At 36.1% G+C, this 16,337-nt stretch overlaps 20 non-coding genes across 20 annotated transcripts; all 20 read left to right on the forward strand.

The window, feature by feature from the left end:
- Window positions 1-62: 62 nt before the first annotated feature.
- On the forward strand, window positions 63-134 carry TRNAG-UCC (transfer RNA glycine (anticodon UCC)). The gene has a single exon. It is a non-coding gene; the product is annotated as a tRNA-Gly (tRNA).
- A 336-nt stretch (window positions 135-470) lies between these two features.
- TRNAG-UCC (transfer RNA glycine (anticodon UCC)) lies at window positions 471-542 on the forward strand. Its single transcript has one exon. It is a non-coding gene; the product is annotated as a tRNA-Gly (tRNA).
- A 5,859-nt stretch (window positions 543-6,401) lies between these two features.
- Window positions 6,402-6,473, forward strand: TRNAG-UCC (transfer RNA glycine (anticodon UCC)). The gene has a single exon. It is a non-coding gene; the product is annotated as a tRNA-Gly (tRNA).
- A 135-nt stretch (window positions 6,474-6,608) lies between these two features.
- Window positions 6,609-6,680, forward strand: TRNAG-UCC (transfer RNA glycine (anticodon UCC)). The gene has a single exon. It is a non-coding gene; the product is annotated as a tRNA-Gly (tRNA).
- Window positions 6,681-7,019: 339 nt separating this feature from the next.
- Window positions 7,020-7,091, forward strand: TRNAG-UCC (transfer RNA glycine (anticodon UCC)). The gene has a single exon. It is a non-coding gene; the product is annotated as a tRNA-Gly (tRNA).
- A 135-nt stretch (window positions 7,092-7,226) lies between these two features.
- On the forward strand, window positions 7,227-7,298 carry TRNAG-UCC (transfer RNA glycine (anticodon UCC)). Its single transcript has one exon. It is a non-coding gene; the product is annotated as a tRNA-Gly (tRNA).
- Window positions 7,299-7,433: 135 nt separating this feature from the next.
- TRNAG-UCC (transfer RNA glycine (anticodon UCC)) lies at window positions 7,434-7,505 on the forward strand. The gene has a single exon. It is a non-coding gene; the product is annotated as a tRNA-Gly (tRNA).
- Window positions 7,506-7,637: 132 nt separating this feature from the next.
- Window positions 7,638-7,709, forward strand: TRNAG-UCC (transfer RNA glycine (anticodon UCC)). The gene has a single exon. It is a non-coding gene; the product is annotated as a tRNA-Gly (tRNA).
- A 135-nt stretch (window positions 7,710-7,844) lies between these two features.
- Window positions 7,845-7,916, forward strand: TRNAG-UCC (transfer RNA glycine (anticodon UCC)). The gene has a single exon. It is a non-coding gene; the product is annotated as a tRNA-Gly (tRNA).
- Window positions 7,917-8,048: 132 nt separating this feature from the next.
- TRNAG-UCC (transfer RNA glycine (anticodon UCC)) lies at window positions 8,049-8,120 on the forward strand. The gene has a single exon. It is a non-coding gene; the product is annotated as a tRNA-Gly (tRNA).
- A 135-nt stretch (window positions 8,121-8,255) lies between these two features.
- TRNAG-UCC (transfer RNA glycine (anticodon UCC)) lies at window positions 8,256-8,327 on the forward strand. Its single transcript has one exon. It is a non-coding gene; the product is annotated as a tRNA-Gly (tRNA).
- A 132-nt stretch (window positions 8,328-8,459) lies between these two features.
- TRNAG-UCC (transfer RNA glycine (anticodon UCC)) lies at window positions 8,460-8,531 on the forward strand. Its single transcript has one exon. It is a non-coding gene; the product is annotated as a tRNA-Gly (tRNA).
- A 339-nt stretch (window positions 8,532-8,870) lies between these two features.
- On the forward strand, window positions 8,871-8,942 carry TRNAG-UCC (transfer RNA glycine (anticodon UCC)). Its single transcript has one exon. It is a non-coding gene; the product is annotated as a tRNA-Gly (tRNA).
- A 132-nt stretch (window positions 8,943-9,074) lies between these two features.
- On the forward strand, window positions 9,075-9,146 carry TRNAG-UCC (transfer RNA glycine (anticodon UCC)). The gene has a single exon. It is a non-coding gene; the product is annotated as a tRNA-Gly (tRNA).
- A 135-nt stretch (window positions 9,147-9,281) lies between these two features.
- TRNAG-UCC (transfer RNA glycine (anticodon UCC)) lies at window positions 9,282-9,353 on the forward strand. Its single transcript has one exon. It is a non-coding gene; the product is annotated as a tRNA-Gly (tRNA).
- A 135-nt stretch (window positions 9,354-9,488) lies between these two features.
- On the forward strand, window positions 9,489-9,560 carry TRNAG-UCC (transfer RNA glycine (anticodon UCC)). Its single transcript has one exon. It is a non-coding gene; the product is annotated as a tRNA-Gly (tRNA).
- Window positions 9,561-9,692: 132 nt separating this feature from the next.
- TRNAG-UCC (transfer RNA glycine (anticodon UCC)) lies at window positions 9,693-9,764 on the forward strand. Its single transcript has one exon. It is a non-coding gene; the product is annotated as a tRNA-Gly (tRNA).
- Window positions 9,765-9,896: 132 nt separating this feature from the next.
- Window positions 9,897-9,968, forward strand: TRNAG-UCC (transfer RNA glycine (anticodon UCC)). The gene has a single exon. It is a non-coding gene; the product is annotated as a tRNA-Gly (tRNA).
- Window positions 9,969-15,674: 5,706 nt separating this feature from the next.
- TRNAG-UCC (transfer RNA glycine (anticodon UCC)) lies at window positions 15,675-15,746 on the forward strand. Its single transcript has one exon. It is a non-coding gene; the product is annotated as a tRNA-Gly (tRNA).
- Window positions 15,747-16,088: 342 nt separating this feature from the next.
- Window positions 16,089-16,160, forward strand: TRNAG-UCC (transfer RNA glycine (anticodon UCC)). The gene has a single exon. It is a non-coding gene; the product is annotated as a tRNA-Gly (tRNA).
- Window positions 16,161-16,337: the final 177 nt, after the last annotated feature.

Here is a 16,337-nt window from a genome sequence, read left to right on the forward strand (position 1 = left end):
AATTATTATTATTCTGCTGTTGGTAATTAATTAAGAGAAGAATTTTATGTAATATTAATTAAGCAATGGTGGTGTAATGGTTAGCATAGCTGCCTTCCAAGCAGTTGATCCGGGTTCGATTCCCGGCCATTGCATTTCTATTCTAATTTTACATGCTACATATCTGTAAATAATACTGGAGAAGAACGATAATTTCTTTCTATATTTAATTATTATTCTCTTTTTCTTAATGTATTAAGAGAAGAATTTTATATAATATTAATTAAGCAATGGTGATGTAATGGTTAGCATAGTTGCCTTCCAAGAAATTGATCCGGGTTTGATTCCCGGCCATCGCATTTATATTCTAATTTTACATGCTACATATCTGTAAATAATACTGGAGAAGAACGATAATTTCTTTCTATATTTAATTATTATTCTCTTTTTCTTAATGTATTAAGAGAAGAATTTTATATAATATTAATTAAGTGATGGTGGTGTAATGGTTAGCATAGTTGCCTTCCAAGCAGTTGATCCGGGTTCGATTCCCGGCCATCGCATTTATATTCTAATTTTACATGCTACATATCTGTAAATAATACTGGAGAAGAACGATAATTTCTTTCTATATTTAATTATTATTCTCTTTTTCTTAATTTATTAAGAGAAGAATTGTATATAATATTAATTAAGCGATGGTGGTGTAATGGTTAGCATAGTTGCCTTCCAAGCAGTTGATCCGGGTTCGATTCGTACGTGTTTGGTTGCTGGAGTGTGTGGACGTGTGCTGCGCGCTCTCTGTGATTGATTCACTTCGTAGTGTTTGGTTGTCAAATACCTCGCTTTCTACGTGTGAGTGTTTGTTTTCCCATTGTTTGATATAGTGAAGTTTCTATTATTTTTTTTTCAAGTTTTTTTTTTTTTTTTTTTTTTTTTTTTTGCTTTTCTTAAGTTTTCGTTTTCTTCCTTTTGAATACTGTGCTCCATTTAAAGATGTCAACTCTCAAACGAGTAAACACTCTGAAGTTTGATTTTGGCCCTGTCTCTGAGCGCCCTACGTCTCTTGTAATTCATGAGTGGTTGCATACCACCTTCGCCTTTACTGTTGATCAAGTCTTGAGTATCGAAATGGACATGTATCGTAAATGTATTTTTGTCAAATTGGTCTCTTTACATTTATGTGAAAAAATCCTTCGTGATACAAATGGTGTTGTAAAGTTTCACAAAGTTCATATGACATAAAAGTAACTTGGGCAAATGTTAGCATTCTAACAGTGAAACTGCATGTTACTCCCTTGGAGTTGTCACATAATGAAGTCAGGGATGTCTTTGAGAAATACGGCAAGATATATAGTATACAGGATGAACTTTATTCAGCCGACCATGTCTACCCTATACGAACAGGTACTAAGTTGATCAAAATGGAACTGAAACATACCATCCCTTCGTTCATAAGTATTCAGAACAGTAGATATTGTGTTACCTATTCCGGTCAACAAAAGACATGCTTGCGCTGCAATTCTCTCCAACATCTACACTCCGCATGTCCACTCCGTCCTCCCCCACAGGCTGTTTCTGGTACCTTGAGTTATGCTGGACGAGTATCTGTTCCAAAGCCCTCCAATTTGATATCACCGCCGGATTTTGTTCCGAAATTTTCCAACCTTGCCCCACCTATTCTGCCACGAGGAAGTGAAGCAAGTTTACCTGCAGTGTCTCCAAAGGTTTCAGTGTCCGAAAGTTGTGTTTCCCATGTTAGTGAGCATAATACCGTAACGCCTGTGTCATCTGATATCAACAATACCAGTGATTTTCCACCCCTCATGTCTCAATGTGCTGCTGATCGTGACAAAACCTTTTCCTGTGATAATGAGGCTGATGAGCGCCCCTCTCTGAACAAACAACCAGGTGATATTCCGGAGGCAAAACCGCAACCTCAACGTTGAACTCCCTCTCCACTTGGCACCCCTTCAAATATGGTTATTTCCTTACCCCCTTGTCCAGAAGATGATTCCAGTACCATGATTACCGATGAAAGTTCAACCCCAATTCAACCAATCTTAGGAACTTTCAGTGCTTCGTCTCTGTCTTCCCCCGTTCTCAGTCTTCCAGCAGATGATCAAGTGCAGGACTACCCGTCTCCACGAGAAACAGTAAGAAGTGCACCCAGTTCCCCCGACCATACTAAACGTAAACGCACCAAACGACAAGAACTGAGTAAAGCCCTCTCTCAGAGAACTGATCAACAGTCTGAACATAGCGTTTCTACATGTCCCTCCGATAAAAAGTAAGTACTCTAACCTTAGGTTAGTTGTGTACAGTATACGCTTCGTGTCTGTTTCCCGTTTGTCAATTTCTTGACAACATTGAACGTTGTATGACATTTCCGTTTCCAGTAATAGTGCAGTTTGTAGGATATTTCTATTCAGCATATCGATTCTTCCTGATTTCAATAGCTTGTGTAAAATATGATGTCCTTACAAACCGATTTACATTTTTCTACAATGTTTTTCTTTTTCATCATCATGTCTATTAAAATAGCAACTATCAATATTAACAACCTGCAGTCACCTACCAAAGCATTTTCGTTACGTGATTTTCTAATTCAGTCGCATATAGATGTCGCGCTATTACAGGAAGTTGGCTTAGAAAGGCTAAATCTCGGTGCAGCTTATACAGTTTATAATAATTACACCACAAATGGCACAGGTACTGCAATAGTGGTCAAGAGTGACGTAAACTTCACACCTGAAATATTTCACCCAACCGGCAGAATAATGACTGGCACATTAGGAAGCATAAAGCTCGTAAATCTGTATTCACCATCCGGATCACAACATCGTGTAGAAAGGAATGAATTTTATGTACATGATGTTGCATCTGCCTTCTCCTCAAACACTGACCATTTTTTACTGGCTGGAGATTTCAACGCAGTACTCCGTCCTGAAGACCAATCTCCTGGTTTTAACTACTGTCCTACCTTAAATGAACTGGTTAAAGGGTTTCACTTACAAGACAGCTGGCCATTGAAACGTCCACATGAACGTGGATATACTTACGTTCGGAATAATTCAGCTTCAAGAATTGACCGTATCTATTTGTCTCCCAGCCTAGCTAAAAAGATTATAGACGTAGAAGTAACTCCTACCATCTTTTCTGATCATCACGCATACGCCATATCTTTGAAAATTCCTGATGTCAAAATTGAACGTGGTAGAGGATACTGGCACTTCAACACTTCCCTTCTCGCTGACACTAATTACTGTGAAGCTTTTACAGCTAAATGGCACTATTGGGTGACACAACGACGACATTTTCGAACGCTCAGCGAATGGTGGCATCAATATCTGAAACCTCGTGTTTCTAGTTTTTCCAGATGGTATTCGTCAGAGAAGAGTCGAGATGATCGTACAATTTTTATTACAGATGTTTATGTGATGCTCAACATTCAGCACTTTCTGATCGTACGCTTCTATGTACTGTTAATAAATTTAAAGCAAAACTTTTAACCATGACCAGAAACAGAATGAAAGGTGTACTTATCAGAAGTAAATCTCCTATATTCGACCTCGAAGAAGAGCCATCCCTACATCATGTTATACAGGAGTATAAGCGTGGTGCGAGTAAATTAGTAGCACGCATTCAAGATGACGAAGGGAACACATTTTCCTCTTTCCCTGAAATCAGAACAGCGTTTTACACCTACTATAGTTCCCTATTTGGTGACTGCGACGAAGCAAACACCCAACAACAGATTTTCCACAACCTTTCTCCAGTGCTCGATTATGATTCAGCTAGAGCGATGGACACCCCGATTTCGAAAGAAGAGGTAGAATCTGCTGTGATGAATGCCCCTTCTAACAAATCTCCTGGTCTAGATGGACTTCCAGCAGAATGGTACCAACGCTTCTTCCCTTTGATAGGAGACACATTAACAGACATAGTCAATGAATATTTCAGTGATGCGCCTGTGCAAAAGTATAAATCTCCAGGAGTGACAGTCCTTATTCCCAAAGTAAATACTGCGACTTTAGTTACTGATTACCGACCCATCACACTAATGAACTCTGACTATAAAATTCTGGCCCGCTGCTTGAATAATAGACTACAACCATATTTGGAATCCTTGGCAGGGCCATACCAATTTGCAAGTGTAGGAGATAGGAAAATCTATCATCTTCTGCAAACGATTCGGGATGTAATTGCTAGTTGCCAAGCTTCCTCTAGCACTCCTGCGGTTTTATCTATTGATTTCCATCAGGCATTTGATAGAGTAAATCATGCCTATTTATGGGTGCTTCTACAAAAGTTTGGCATAGGGGAGAAATTCATGAGATGGATCCGTGTACTCTATGATGAAGCACAAACAAAACTTAAAATCAACGGATTTTTGAGTGAGCCCATAAAAATCAAACGCAGTGTCCGACAAGGCTGTCCTCTGAGCATGACCCTTTTTATTATTTCCCTTAGTCCTCTACTCTGGCACATTGCAGCACATATACAAGGGATTTCTTTTCATAATAATGGATTAAAAGTTTGCAGTTATGCGGATGATGTGACGGTGTTCTTACGTGACCAAGAGGATCTTCATTCTGTAGAAGCATGCATTGAAGATTATGTGAATATGTCTGGCACTCTGGTAAATCGTGCAAAGACTAAAATACTGCCACTTGTACAGAACTCTTTTATCACACAAATACGAACGGTCGACCAATTAAAAATCCTTGGGATAACCTTCACGCCTCTGTTTGCTGAAACCATACAGTTAAATTACAACCAGTTAGTTAATACTGTGCGACATGTTCTCCCACTTCACAGATCCCGTCAACTCAGCTTACGGTCCAGAGTGTATTTTCTAAATGTCTTCGCATTTTCCAAACTATGGTATCTAGCCCAGATCCTACCTATGCCCTCCCACGTTGCGAAACGTCTTACCAGTGTTGGGAATTGGTTTCTTTGGCACGGTCACGTCTTCAGAGTCAAATACCCATATACCTGTCTACCCACCGGAAATGGAGGTTTGGGTCTTGTTCATATTGAATGTAAAGCTACTGCTTTATTCAAGTTTCAATCATTTGAAAATATTCAACACAATGTAAATTGGGTCAGCCATGGTATCTTAGCTGATTGTATCGAACGTATAGGTAAAAACTTGCCTCTACATATTAATTCAATCCCTTGTTGCTACTGGTATTTCAGAGACGTGGTTGCTGATTATATTTATATGAGTGCTGAACAACAAGCATCAATAACTTCAGTGAAGTGCTTTTATATCTTGCTCCTCAACCAGCTGAACCTTGAGCCTCCTCGTATGGAACTGAAACATCCAAACAACAATTGGTCCCAGATTTGGGGCAGTGTGTTTGCTCGTCACATTCCACGATCTGTTCAATCGACTTGGTACACTGTTGTCAATGAGGTTCTCCCCACGAATGCCAAAAAGCACCGTCTCAAATTTAGTGACACTACTAGTTGTGTCACATGTGGTAATGAAGATGATATTGTGCATCGCTTAATTCAATGTGGATCTGCAGCGACAATATGGCTCAAATTCCAAACAGCTGTCAGCAAAATCTGCCGTACAGTTCCTACTCTTACCACGGTTCGCATATTCGTTCTACCGGACTTTCACTTTTATCCAACCACTAAACTCAATTCAATAACCTGGTTAGCAGCTCATACGATTGAATACATACTACAATCCTCAAAACTAAGCTTTGTAACAGACTATCAAGATTTCTTGTGCACTCAATACAGACACTTTCCGCCCGCTAGAAAGAAAAAGCTATTTGCGAACTACCTGGACATTGTACTTTCTGAATATATTTAAAGTTCAAAAATAGCATGGTAAAATTCTACTTCTCTCCATCAAATCATGATTTTAGCACTCTTGTATACTATTTGTCGATATCTGTGTGACATTTCTCTACTGTATAAATGCTGTAAACATTATTTGTATATTCATCCTGTAATCATGTAATACTCCTGCTGTTATAGTATATTGTATTTCATATGTAATTACTCTGTAATCCTAAAGAACAATAAAAAAGTGAAAAAAAAGATTCCCGGCCATCGCATTTCTATTCTAATTTTACATGCTACATATCTGTAAATAATACTGGAGAAGAACGATAATTTCTTTCTATATTTAATTATTATTATTCTGCTGTTGGTAATTAATTAAGAGAAGAATTTTATGTAATATTAATTAAGTGATGGTGGTGTAATGGTTAGCATAGTTGCCATCCAAACATTTGATCCGGATTCGATTCCCGGCCATCGCATTTATATTCTAATTTTACATGCTACATATCTGTAAATAATACTGGAGAAGAACGATAATTTCCTTCTATATTTAATTATTATTATTTTGCTGTTGGTAATTAATTAAGAGAAGAATTTTATATAATATTAATTAAGTGATGGTGGTGTAATGGTTAGCATAGTTGCCTTCCAAGCAGTTGATCCGGGTTCGATTCCCGGCCATCGCATTTATATTCTAATTTTACATGCTACATATCTGTAAATAATACTGGAGAAGAACGATAATTTCTTTCTATATTTAATTATTATTATTTTGCTGTTGGTAATTAATTAAGAGAAGAATTTTATATAATATTAATTAAGTGATGGTGGTGTAATGGTTAGCATAGTTGCCTTCCAAGCAGTTGATCCGGGTTCGATTCCCGGCCATCGCATTTATATTCTAATTTTACATGCTACATATCTGTAAATAATACTGGAGAAGAACGATAATTTCTTTCTATATTTAATTATTATTCTCTTTTTCTTAATTTATTAAGAGAAGAATTTTATATAATATTAACTAAGCGATGGTGGTGTAATGGTTAGCATAGTTGCCTTCCAAGCAGTTGATCCGCGTTCGATTCCGGGCCATCGTATTTTTATTCTAATTTTACATACTACATATCTGTAAATAATACTGGAGAGGAACAATAATTTCTTTCTATATTTAATTATTATTATTCTGCTGTTGGTAATTAATTAAGAGAAGAAATTTATATAATATTAATTAAGCAATGGTGGTGTAATGGTTAGCATAGTTGCCTTCCAAGCAGTTGATCCGGGTTCGATTCCCGGCCATCGCATTTATATTCTAATTTTACATGCTACATATCTGTAAATAATACTGGAGAGGAACAATAATTTCTTTCTATATTTAATTATTATTATTCTGCTGTTGGTAATTAATTAAGAGAAGAAATTTATATAATATTAATTAAGCAATGGTGGTGTAATGGTTAGCATAGTTGCCTTCCAAGCAGTTGATCCGGGTTCGATTCCCGGCCATCGCATTTATATTCTAATTTTACATGCTACATATCTGTAAATAATACTGGAGAAGAACGATAATTTCTTTCTATATTTAATTATTATTATTTTGCTGTTGGTAATTAATTAAGAGAAGAATTTTATATAATATTAATTAAGTGATGGTGGTGTAATGGTTAGCATAGTTGCCTTCCAAGCAGTTGATCCGGGTTCGATTCCCGGCCATCGCATTTCTATTCTAATTTTACATGCTACATATCTGTAAATAATACTGGAGAAGAACGATAATTTCTTTCTATATTTAATTATTATTCTCTTTTTCTTAATTTATTAAGAGAAGAATTTTATATAATATTAACTAAGCGATGGTGGTGTAATGGTTAGCATAGTTGCCTTCCAAGCAGTTGATCCGGGTTCGATTCCCGGCCATCGCATTTATATTCTAATTTTACATGCTACATATCTGTAAATAATACTGGAGAAGAACGAAAATTTCCTTCTATATTTAATTATTATTATTTTGCTGTTGGTAATTAATTAAGAGAAGAATTTTATATAATATTAATTAAGTGATGGTGGTGTAATGGTTAGCATAGTTGCCTTCCAAGCAGTTGATCCGGGTTCGATTCCCGGCCATCGCATTTCTATTCTAATTTTACATGCTACATATCTGTAAATAATACTGGAGAAGAACGATAATTTCTTTCTATATTTAATTATTATTCTCTTTTTCTTAATTTATTAAGAGAAGAATTTTATATAATATTAACTAAGCGATGGTGGTGTAATGGTTAGCATAGTTGCCTTCCAAGCAGTTGATCCGGGTTCGATTCCCGGCCATCGCATTTATATTCTAATTTTACATGCTACATATCTGTAAATAATACTGGAGAAGAACGAAAATTTCCTTCTATATTTAATTATTATTATTTTGCTGTTGGTAATTAATTAAGAGAAGAATTTTATATAATATTAATTAAGTGATGGTGGTGTAATGGTTAGCATAGTTGCCTTCCAAGCAGTTGATCCGGGTTCGATTCCCGGCCATCGCATTTCTATTCTAATTTTACATGCTACATATCTGTAAATAATACTGGAGAAGAACGATAATTTCTTTCTATATTTAATTATTATTCTCTTTTTCTTAATTTATTAAGAGAAGAATTTTATATAATATTAAATAAGCGATGGTGGTGTAATGGTTAGCATAGTTGCCTTCCAAGCAGTTGATCCGGGTTCGATTCCCGGCCATCGCATTTATATTCTAATTTTACATGCTACATATCTGTAAATAATACTGGAGAAGAACGATAATTTCTTTCTATATTTAATTATTATTATTCTGCTGTTGGTAATTAATTAAGAGAAGAATTGTATATAGTATTAATTAAGCGATGGTGGTGTAATGGTTAGCATAGTTGCCTTCCAAGCAGTTGATCCGCGTTCGATTCCGGGCCATCGCATTTTTATTCTAATTTTACATGCTACATATCTGTAAATAATACTGGAGAGGAACAATAATTTCTTTCTATATTTAATTATTATTCTCTTTTTCTTAATTTATTAAGAGAAGAATTTTATATAATATTAACTAAGCGATGGTGGTGTAATGGTTAGCATAGTTGCCTTCCAAGCAGTTGATCCGGGTTCGATTCCCGGCCATCGCATTTATATTCTAATTTTACATGCTACATATCTGTAAATAATACTGGAGAAGAACGATAATTTCTTTCTATATTTAATTATTATTCTCTTTTTCTTAATTTATTAAGAGAAGAATTTTATATAATATTAACTAAGCGATGGTGGTGTAATGGTTAGCATAGTTGCCTTCCAAGCAGTTGATCCGGGTTCGATTCCCGGCCATCGCATTTATATTCTAATTTTACATACTACATATCTGTAAATAATACTGGAGAAGAACGAAAATTTCCTTCTATATTTAATTATTATTATTTTGCTGTTGGTAATTAATTAAGAGAAGAATTTTATATAATATTAATTAAGTGATGGTGGTGTAATGGTTAGCATAGTTGCCTTCCAAGCAGTTGATCCGGGTTCGATTCCCGGCCATCGCATTTATATTCTAATTTTACATGCTACATATCTGTAAATAATACTGGAGAAGAACGATAATTTCTTTCTATATTTAATTATTATTATTTTGCTGTTGGTAATTAATTAAGAGAAGAATTTTATATAATATTAATTAAGTGATGGTGGTGTAATGGTTAGCATAGTTGCCTTCCAAGCAGTTGATCCGGGTTCGATTCCCGGCCATCGCATTTCTATTCTAATTTTACATGCTACATATCTGTAAATAATACTGGAGAAGAACGATAATTTCTTTCTATATTTAATTATTATTCTCTTTTTCTTAATTTATTAAGAGAAGAATTTTATATAATATTAACTAAGCGATGGTGGTGTAATGGTTAGCATAGTTGCCTTCCAAGCAGTTGATCCGGGTTCGATTCCCGGCCATCGCATTTATATTCTAATTTTACATGCTACATATCTGTAAATAATACTGGAGAAGAACGATAATTTCTTTCTATATTTAATTATTATTCTCTTTTTCTTAATTTATTAAGAGAAGAATTTTATATAATATTAAATAAGCGATGGTGGTGTAATGGTTAGCATAGTTGCCTTCCAAGCAGTTGATCCGGGTTCGATTCCCGGCCATCGCATTTATATTCTAATTTTACATGCTACATATCTGTAAATAATACTGGAGAAGAACGATAATTTCTTTCTATATTTAATTATTATTCTCTTTTTCTTAATTTATTAAGAGAAGAATTTTATATAATATTAACTAAGCGATGGTGGTGTAATGGTTAGCATAGTTGCCTTCCAAGCAGTTGATCCGCGTTCGATTCCGGGCCATCGTATTTTTATTCTAATTTTACATACTACATATCTGTAAATAATACTGGAGAGGAACAATAATTTCTTTCTATATTTAATTATTATTATTCTGCTGTTGGTAATTAATTAAGAGAAGAATTGTATATAGTATTAATTAAGCGATGGATGGGAGTTCACCGGTAGACGTGAAGGAGTGCGGACGTTTGCTCCTGCTCGTTGTGACTACCGAGTCGCCAGTTAAGTGCGGCTAGCTAAGTGCTATTTCAAGTGTCTGTTATTAGTGCTATCTTGCTATAGTGAACAGCTTTGATACTTGTAGAGTATCTAGTTATTGTTTGAAAAGTATTTTTTTTTGTTTGTTTTGGTGCGCATCATGTTTCGTGGTTTACGTCAGAACACAGTGAAACTTGCATTCGATAAAAGTACACGACATATACGCCCAACTGCTTTGGATATCCATGTTTGGCTGGATGAACAAGTACATGTGAATTTGGATCAGATTGATGGTATTCAATTAAACAGTGAGGAATATTGTGTGTTCTTAAAATTTAGTTCTCCAGAAAAATTTGAACAATTTCTCCTTAATACACCTAGTGAACTTCCTTTTTTGCATCAAGATGGCTCCCGGAGTCTTGTTTCAGTTCAAAATGCTTCAGATACTCTTACACGTGTGCGTATCACAGATCTTCCCCTTGAACTAGATGTTAGTTTTCTCAATTCTGCCCTCAGTAATTACGGAAGTGTGAAAAAGATAGAAAATGAACAGTGGTCCCAGAAGTACCGCTTTCCTGTGTTTAATGGCGTACGTATAGCGTATATGGAACTCAAGAAGCATATTCCTTCGAAATTACTCATCCAAGGTTATCGAACAAGTGTGATATACTCTGGGCAACCCCCAACTTGCTTCGCGTGCCACCAGGTCGATCACACGTTTAATTCTTGTCCCCGACGTCTACAGCGCTCCAAACATTTGAGTACTGCTCCTCTGACGCTCAATATGTCCCAGTTATCTGGAAAAACTCTTCCTCAAACTCCTCGTTACACAGCCGATCAGAGCTTTCAACCTGGTAACAGTACATTAACAACGGTCTTATCTGACTCATTACCCAGTGCCCACAGTGCTCCATCGCTACAGGACCTCAATGAGTTTCCTGTGCTGAATGTGCCTACTTCCATGGATCGACCCACGGATACCGGGATACAGGATTCGATAACTAGTGCGTCCCCCGAAGATATAGGAGATCCGCCCATGGTGCCTGATGTCAATGACCAGTGTTCGTTAACGAGTGTGTCGGCAATAGAGGAAGCTTCTAATACCAGTGCTTCTCAGATACCGCCTACTAAAGTACTTCACGACCTTCCGCCTCCTTTATCTGAATCAGTAGATGCGGAAAGCAGCAAAACTGTGAGAACGGTTTATATAAGTGAAAAAGCAGGTAAGATTGCCTTGTCAACACACAAGAAAATCAAAACAAACACAGGGAAAGGGAAGGCTGTCGTGACACGTGACTCACGTGAACCTGTTGTTGGTGCTTCGATTACATCATCGCAACCTAGCTTCTCGACTGTCCTTGACGATTCACTACAAACAGACAGTGTAAAGAATCAACCTGAATAGTGTTGTTTTTTTCTTTTTTCTGTTTGTCAGGTCTCATCATGCAGTTTGTTTATTTTGCAGCTCTAATAACTCTATTTACTTTCTATCAGCTGTGTATGTCTTACCCTATTGTCACTGTTCGTAAAGTGGGTACTTTAAATTTAAATGGTATAACTAGTCCTACGAAACAACGCTTGTTACAAAACTTTATACGATTACATGACTTTGATATACTCAATTTGCAAGAACTAAAAATTGCCGATTTAAGTTTTATAGATCGGTATAATTGTTTTGTTAATCTTGGATATAGTGGTAGAGGTACTGCAATATTAGTGAAGAAAGGAATCCATGTGCACCACCTTACTCGTTTACCATCTGGCAATGGGCTCAGCCTTGTATGCGATAATATTCTATATGTAAATGTGTATTGCCTGTCAGGTTTTCTACACAAAACTGACCGTGAAAAATTTTTTAATGCTGATATCGTGCCTCTGTTTTCTGTGCCGCATACGAGTATTATCCTTGCTGGAGATTTCAATTCCATTTTGTTTTGTGACGATTCTACTGGCTATTTTAATAAATGCTTAGCGTTAGAACGACTGGTCCACGGATTCCGATTAGTTGACACCTGGCGGTCCAAACGAACTGATATCATTTATACGCATGTCACTCCATCAGTGAAATCACGCATAGACAGGATCTATACCTCCTTCGATCTCATACCTCGTGTGTGTGACATTAGTGTTCTTATGGCTCCGTTTAGTGATCATAGTGCTGTGTCTATGTTGCTCAAATTTCCTCCCCCTCTCCTTGGTTTGAACCCAACGTTCGGTCCCTCTAACTGGAAACTTAATCCACAGCTTCTGAAATCTGATGATATTAAAGAACTGTTTCGAGAGAAATGGGATTACTGGTGTCGACAACAGAGATATTTCGACAGTTTAAATTTGTGGTGGGTTCAATATGCTAAGCATAAAATTAAATCCTTTTTCCAATGGATGCATTCTGAATATCGTCAGAATAGCAAAAATACCATTGACTATCTGTACAAAGTGTTACATGAGTTGTGGCAACAGCCTCCCTCTGCGCACACGTATATGCATATTAATAAAATAAAAGCAAAATTAATTCGATTAGAAAACGACTACTTACAGACTATCACTAAATCATTCGATTCGAAATTATTGTTGTCCAATGAACGAGTTACATTTTTCCACATCATGCGGCAACATAATAGAAGGAGAACTAATTTTATGGAACACCTTGTATTAGAAAATGGCCAAGTTGTCACTGCATTACCTGACATTATGTCCAGTTTAACACAGCATTATGAACAACTATTTGCATCGCATCCAGTTGCTACTCAGACATGGCCCACTTTCTTTTCCAATATATCCTGTAAATTAACAGAGGCTGACAATGCGCCATTGTTAGCCCCGATTACTAAACAAGAGATTTATGATGTGTTAAATACTACCAAGCATTGTAGCAGTCCTGGAAAGGATGGACTCATTTTTCTCTTCTATAAACAGTATTGGGATGTGGTAGGAGATACTTTTACTGCTGTACTTAATGATATGTTTCACTCTGGCAATGTTATGCAAAATGATGGTATCATTATTTTAGTTCCAAAAAAAGGAGCCCCAGCTCATATTTCTAATTTTAGACCCATTACGCTGTTAAATACTGATGTAAAATTATTGTCTAAGGTATATAAAGTACGCATGGAAAAAGTTCTCGTGAAACTTTTAAGTGGTAAGCAAGCAGCGCTATCAAAAGAACGTAATATTTATTATGCCCTGTGTAGCCTACGAGACATCATGGGATATTTTCAAGTGCAACAGCTTCCTGCCTGTGTCACTTCTATAGATTTCAAACATGCTTTTGATTTTGTTGAGCATAACTATCTGTACGCTGTATTACAAGCATTTGGTTTTGATTCACGCTTTATTGATACTATTAAAAATTTATATCACAATGCAAAATCCCAGCTTCACATCAATGGTTACTTTAGCTCACCCATATCTATCAAGCGAGGTATCCGCCAAGGATGTCCATTGTCAATGTTGTTATTTGGCTTAGTTCTTGAACCTTTATTGCAAAATTTGTCCTGTTTTCCAGTCTCACATTTACATGATTTTCAAAATAATGTTTGTTTTGCTTTCGCTGATGATGTCTCAATCAGTTGTACCACTGTTGCTCAGGTCAACTATGTGCATCAGTGCTTAAATAGCTATTGTAATGCTAGTGGAGCAAGTATTAATGTGAATAAAACGAAGAGTTTAACTTTTAATAATTGGGCTACGGTCAATAAAGGGTTAACTATCTGTAACTCAGAAATTGTGACGAAACTAAAAATTTTAGGTGTTAATTTTACGAGTAATCTTGATCCAGACTCTGAGACAGTCTGGACGCCAATAATCAATAAAATCAGGACAGTTGTTCTCCAAAATCGTCATCGACAGCTGAATTTAATCCAGAGAGTATGGTATGTAAATACTTATATATGTTCTCAATTATGGTATACAGCACAGGTATGGCCACTTCCTGAAATCTGTGCCAAAAAAGTGCAATCGATAGTTGGCTGGTTTATTTGGTGCGGCTTTTTCTTCCGAGTTCCACAGGTAGTAATGGTGTTACCAGTAGACTATGGTGGCCTTGCTTTAATCAATGTCCGACTCAAGTGTAAAATATTATTTTTATTACGTAGCTATAAATTGTATCATTTGGACCATAGTCATACACAACAATGGCTACAATGTTGGACGCCCACCTTACCTGCTCCAAATCCACCCAATGTTCCTTTCCTTCAACAAGCACCCTTATATGTATATAAATTCGTCCTAGCCTGGAGTTATCTACCTCAACATGATGAGATAAGCGAAATCTGTTCTCGTGGACTTTATCTGTATTTTTTAAAAATGACCATTACTACAACTACGATACGAGTACAGCAGAACCATAATAGTTGTAACTGGAACCGCATATGGTTTAATATTCATAGAAAGTTTCTTCCTACTTGTGTACGTAGTTTATGGTACAGTGTTGTGCATGATATTCATGCTACGAATCAACGTTTGTTCGACATCCATCGCCTACCACATAATGCGTGTTCTCATTGTGGACACCCCGACACCATTCTCCACAGATACACCTCTTGCCAGATAGTCAGGTCTGTGTGGTTAAAACTATGTGCTCTCCTTGCTATCGTATGTCGGACATCTCCACACCATTTTACGCCTGATATTATTACCTTACCCGATTATCATTGGTACCCTCCAACCCGCAATAATGCTGTTACTTGGCTAATAGGGCACACCTTATACTATATTGATTCCAGGCGCAGTCACATAAGTGTCACAGATTATCATGAATTCTTAAAACGCACCAGGTGGAAAACTTTTGGTATGGTACCTTTCCACAAGAATTTCGCAAACTTTCTGACTGCCTCATTTTAACATGATATGACTAGTGTAATATCTGTAAGATCTTATTTGTAGTACCCCTAAATTTCTGTATAATACTGTCTCTCTTTTAAACGTTGTTGTCTACTTTGATAAGTTCAAAAAATGTAATATGATGCTGTGATTTGTATTGTTCTTAAAGCACTCTGTATGTGCCAACATTCTACTTGTATTTACCGTCTATGTCTTATGTCTACACGACCAATTTCTTTCAGGTATGTAAGTGACCTTGGGAAATAAAGATGTTAAAAAAAAAAAAAATGGTGGTGTAATGGTTAGCATAGTTGCCTTCCAAGCAGTTGATCCGGGTTCGATTCCCGGCCATCGCATTTTTATTCTAATATTACATGCTACATATCTGTAAATAATACTGGAGAAGAACGATAATTTCTTTCTATATTTAATTATTATTATTTTGCTGTTGGTAATTAATTAAGGGAAGAATTTTATATAATATTAATTAAGCGATGGTGGTGTAATGGTTAGCATAGTTGCCTTCCAAGCAGTTGATCCGGGTTCGTTTCCCGGCCATCGCATTTTTATTCTAATTTTACATGCTACATATCTGTAAATAATACTGGAGAAGAACGATAATTTCTTTCTATATTTAATTATTATTATTTTGCTGTTGGTAATTAATTAAGAGAAGAATTTTATATAATATTAATTAAGTGATGGTGGTGTAATGGTTAGCATAGTTGCCATCCAAACATTTGATCCGGGTTCGATTCCCGGCCATCGCATTTATATTCTAATTTTACATGCTACATATCTGTAAATAATACTTTAGAAGAACGATAATTTCTTTCTATATTTAATTATTATTATTCTGCTGTTGGTAATTAATTAAGAGAAGAATTGTATATAGTATTAATTAAGCGATGGTGGTGTAATGGTTAGCATAGTTGCCTTCCAAGCAGTTGATCCGGGTGCGATTCCCGGCCATCGCATTTTTATTCTAATTTTACATGCTACATATCTGTAAATAATACTGGAGAAGAACGATAATTTCTTTCTATATTTAATTATTATTATTCTGCTGTTGGTAATTAATTAAGAGAAGAATTGTATATAGTATTAATTAAGCGATGGTGGTGTAATGGTTAGCATAGTTGCCTTCCAAGCAG

This window comes from Thermobia domestica, chromosome 15 (assembly GCF_964235325.1).
Source record: "Thermobia domestica chromosome 15, izTheDome1.hap1.1, whole genome shotgun sequence".
NCBI classification, from domain to species: Eukaryota; Metazoa; Arthropoda; class Insecta; order Zygentoma; family Lepismatidae; genus Thermobia; species Thermobia domestica.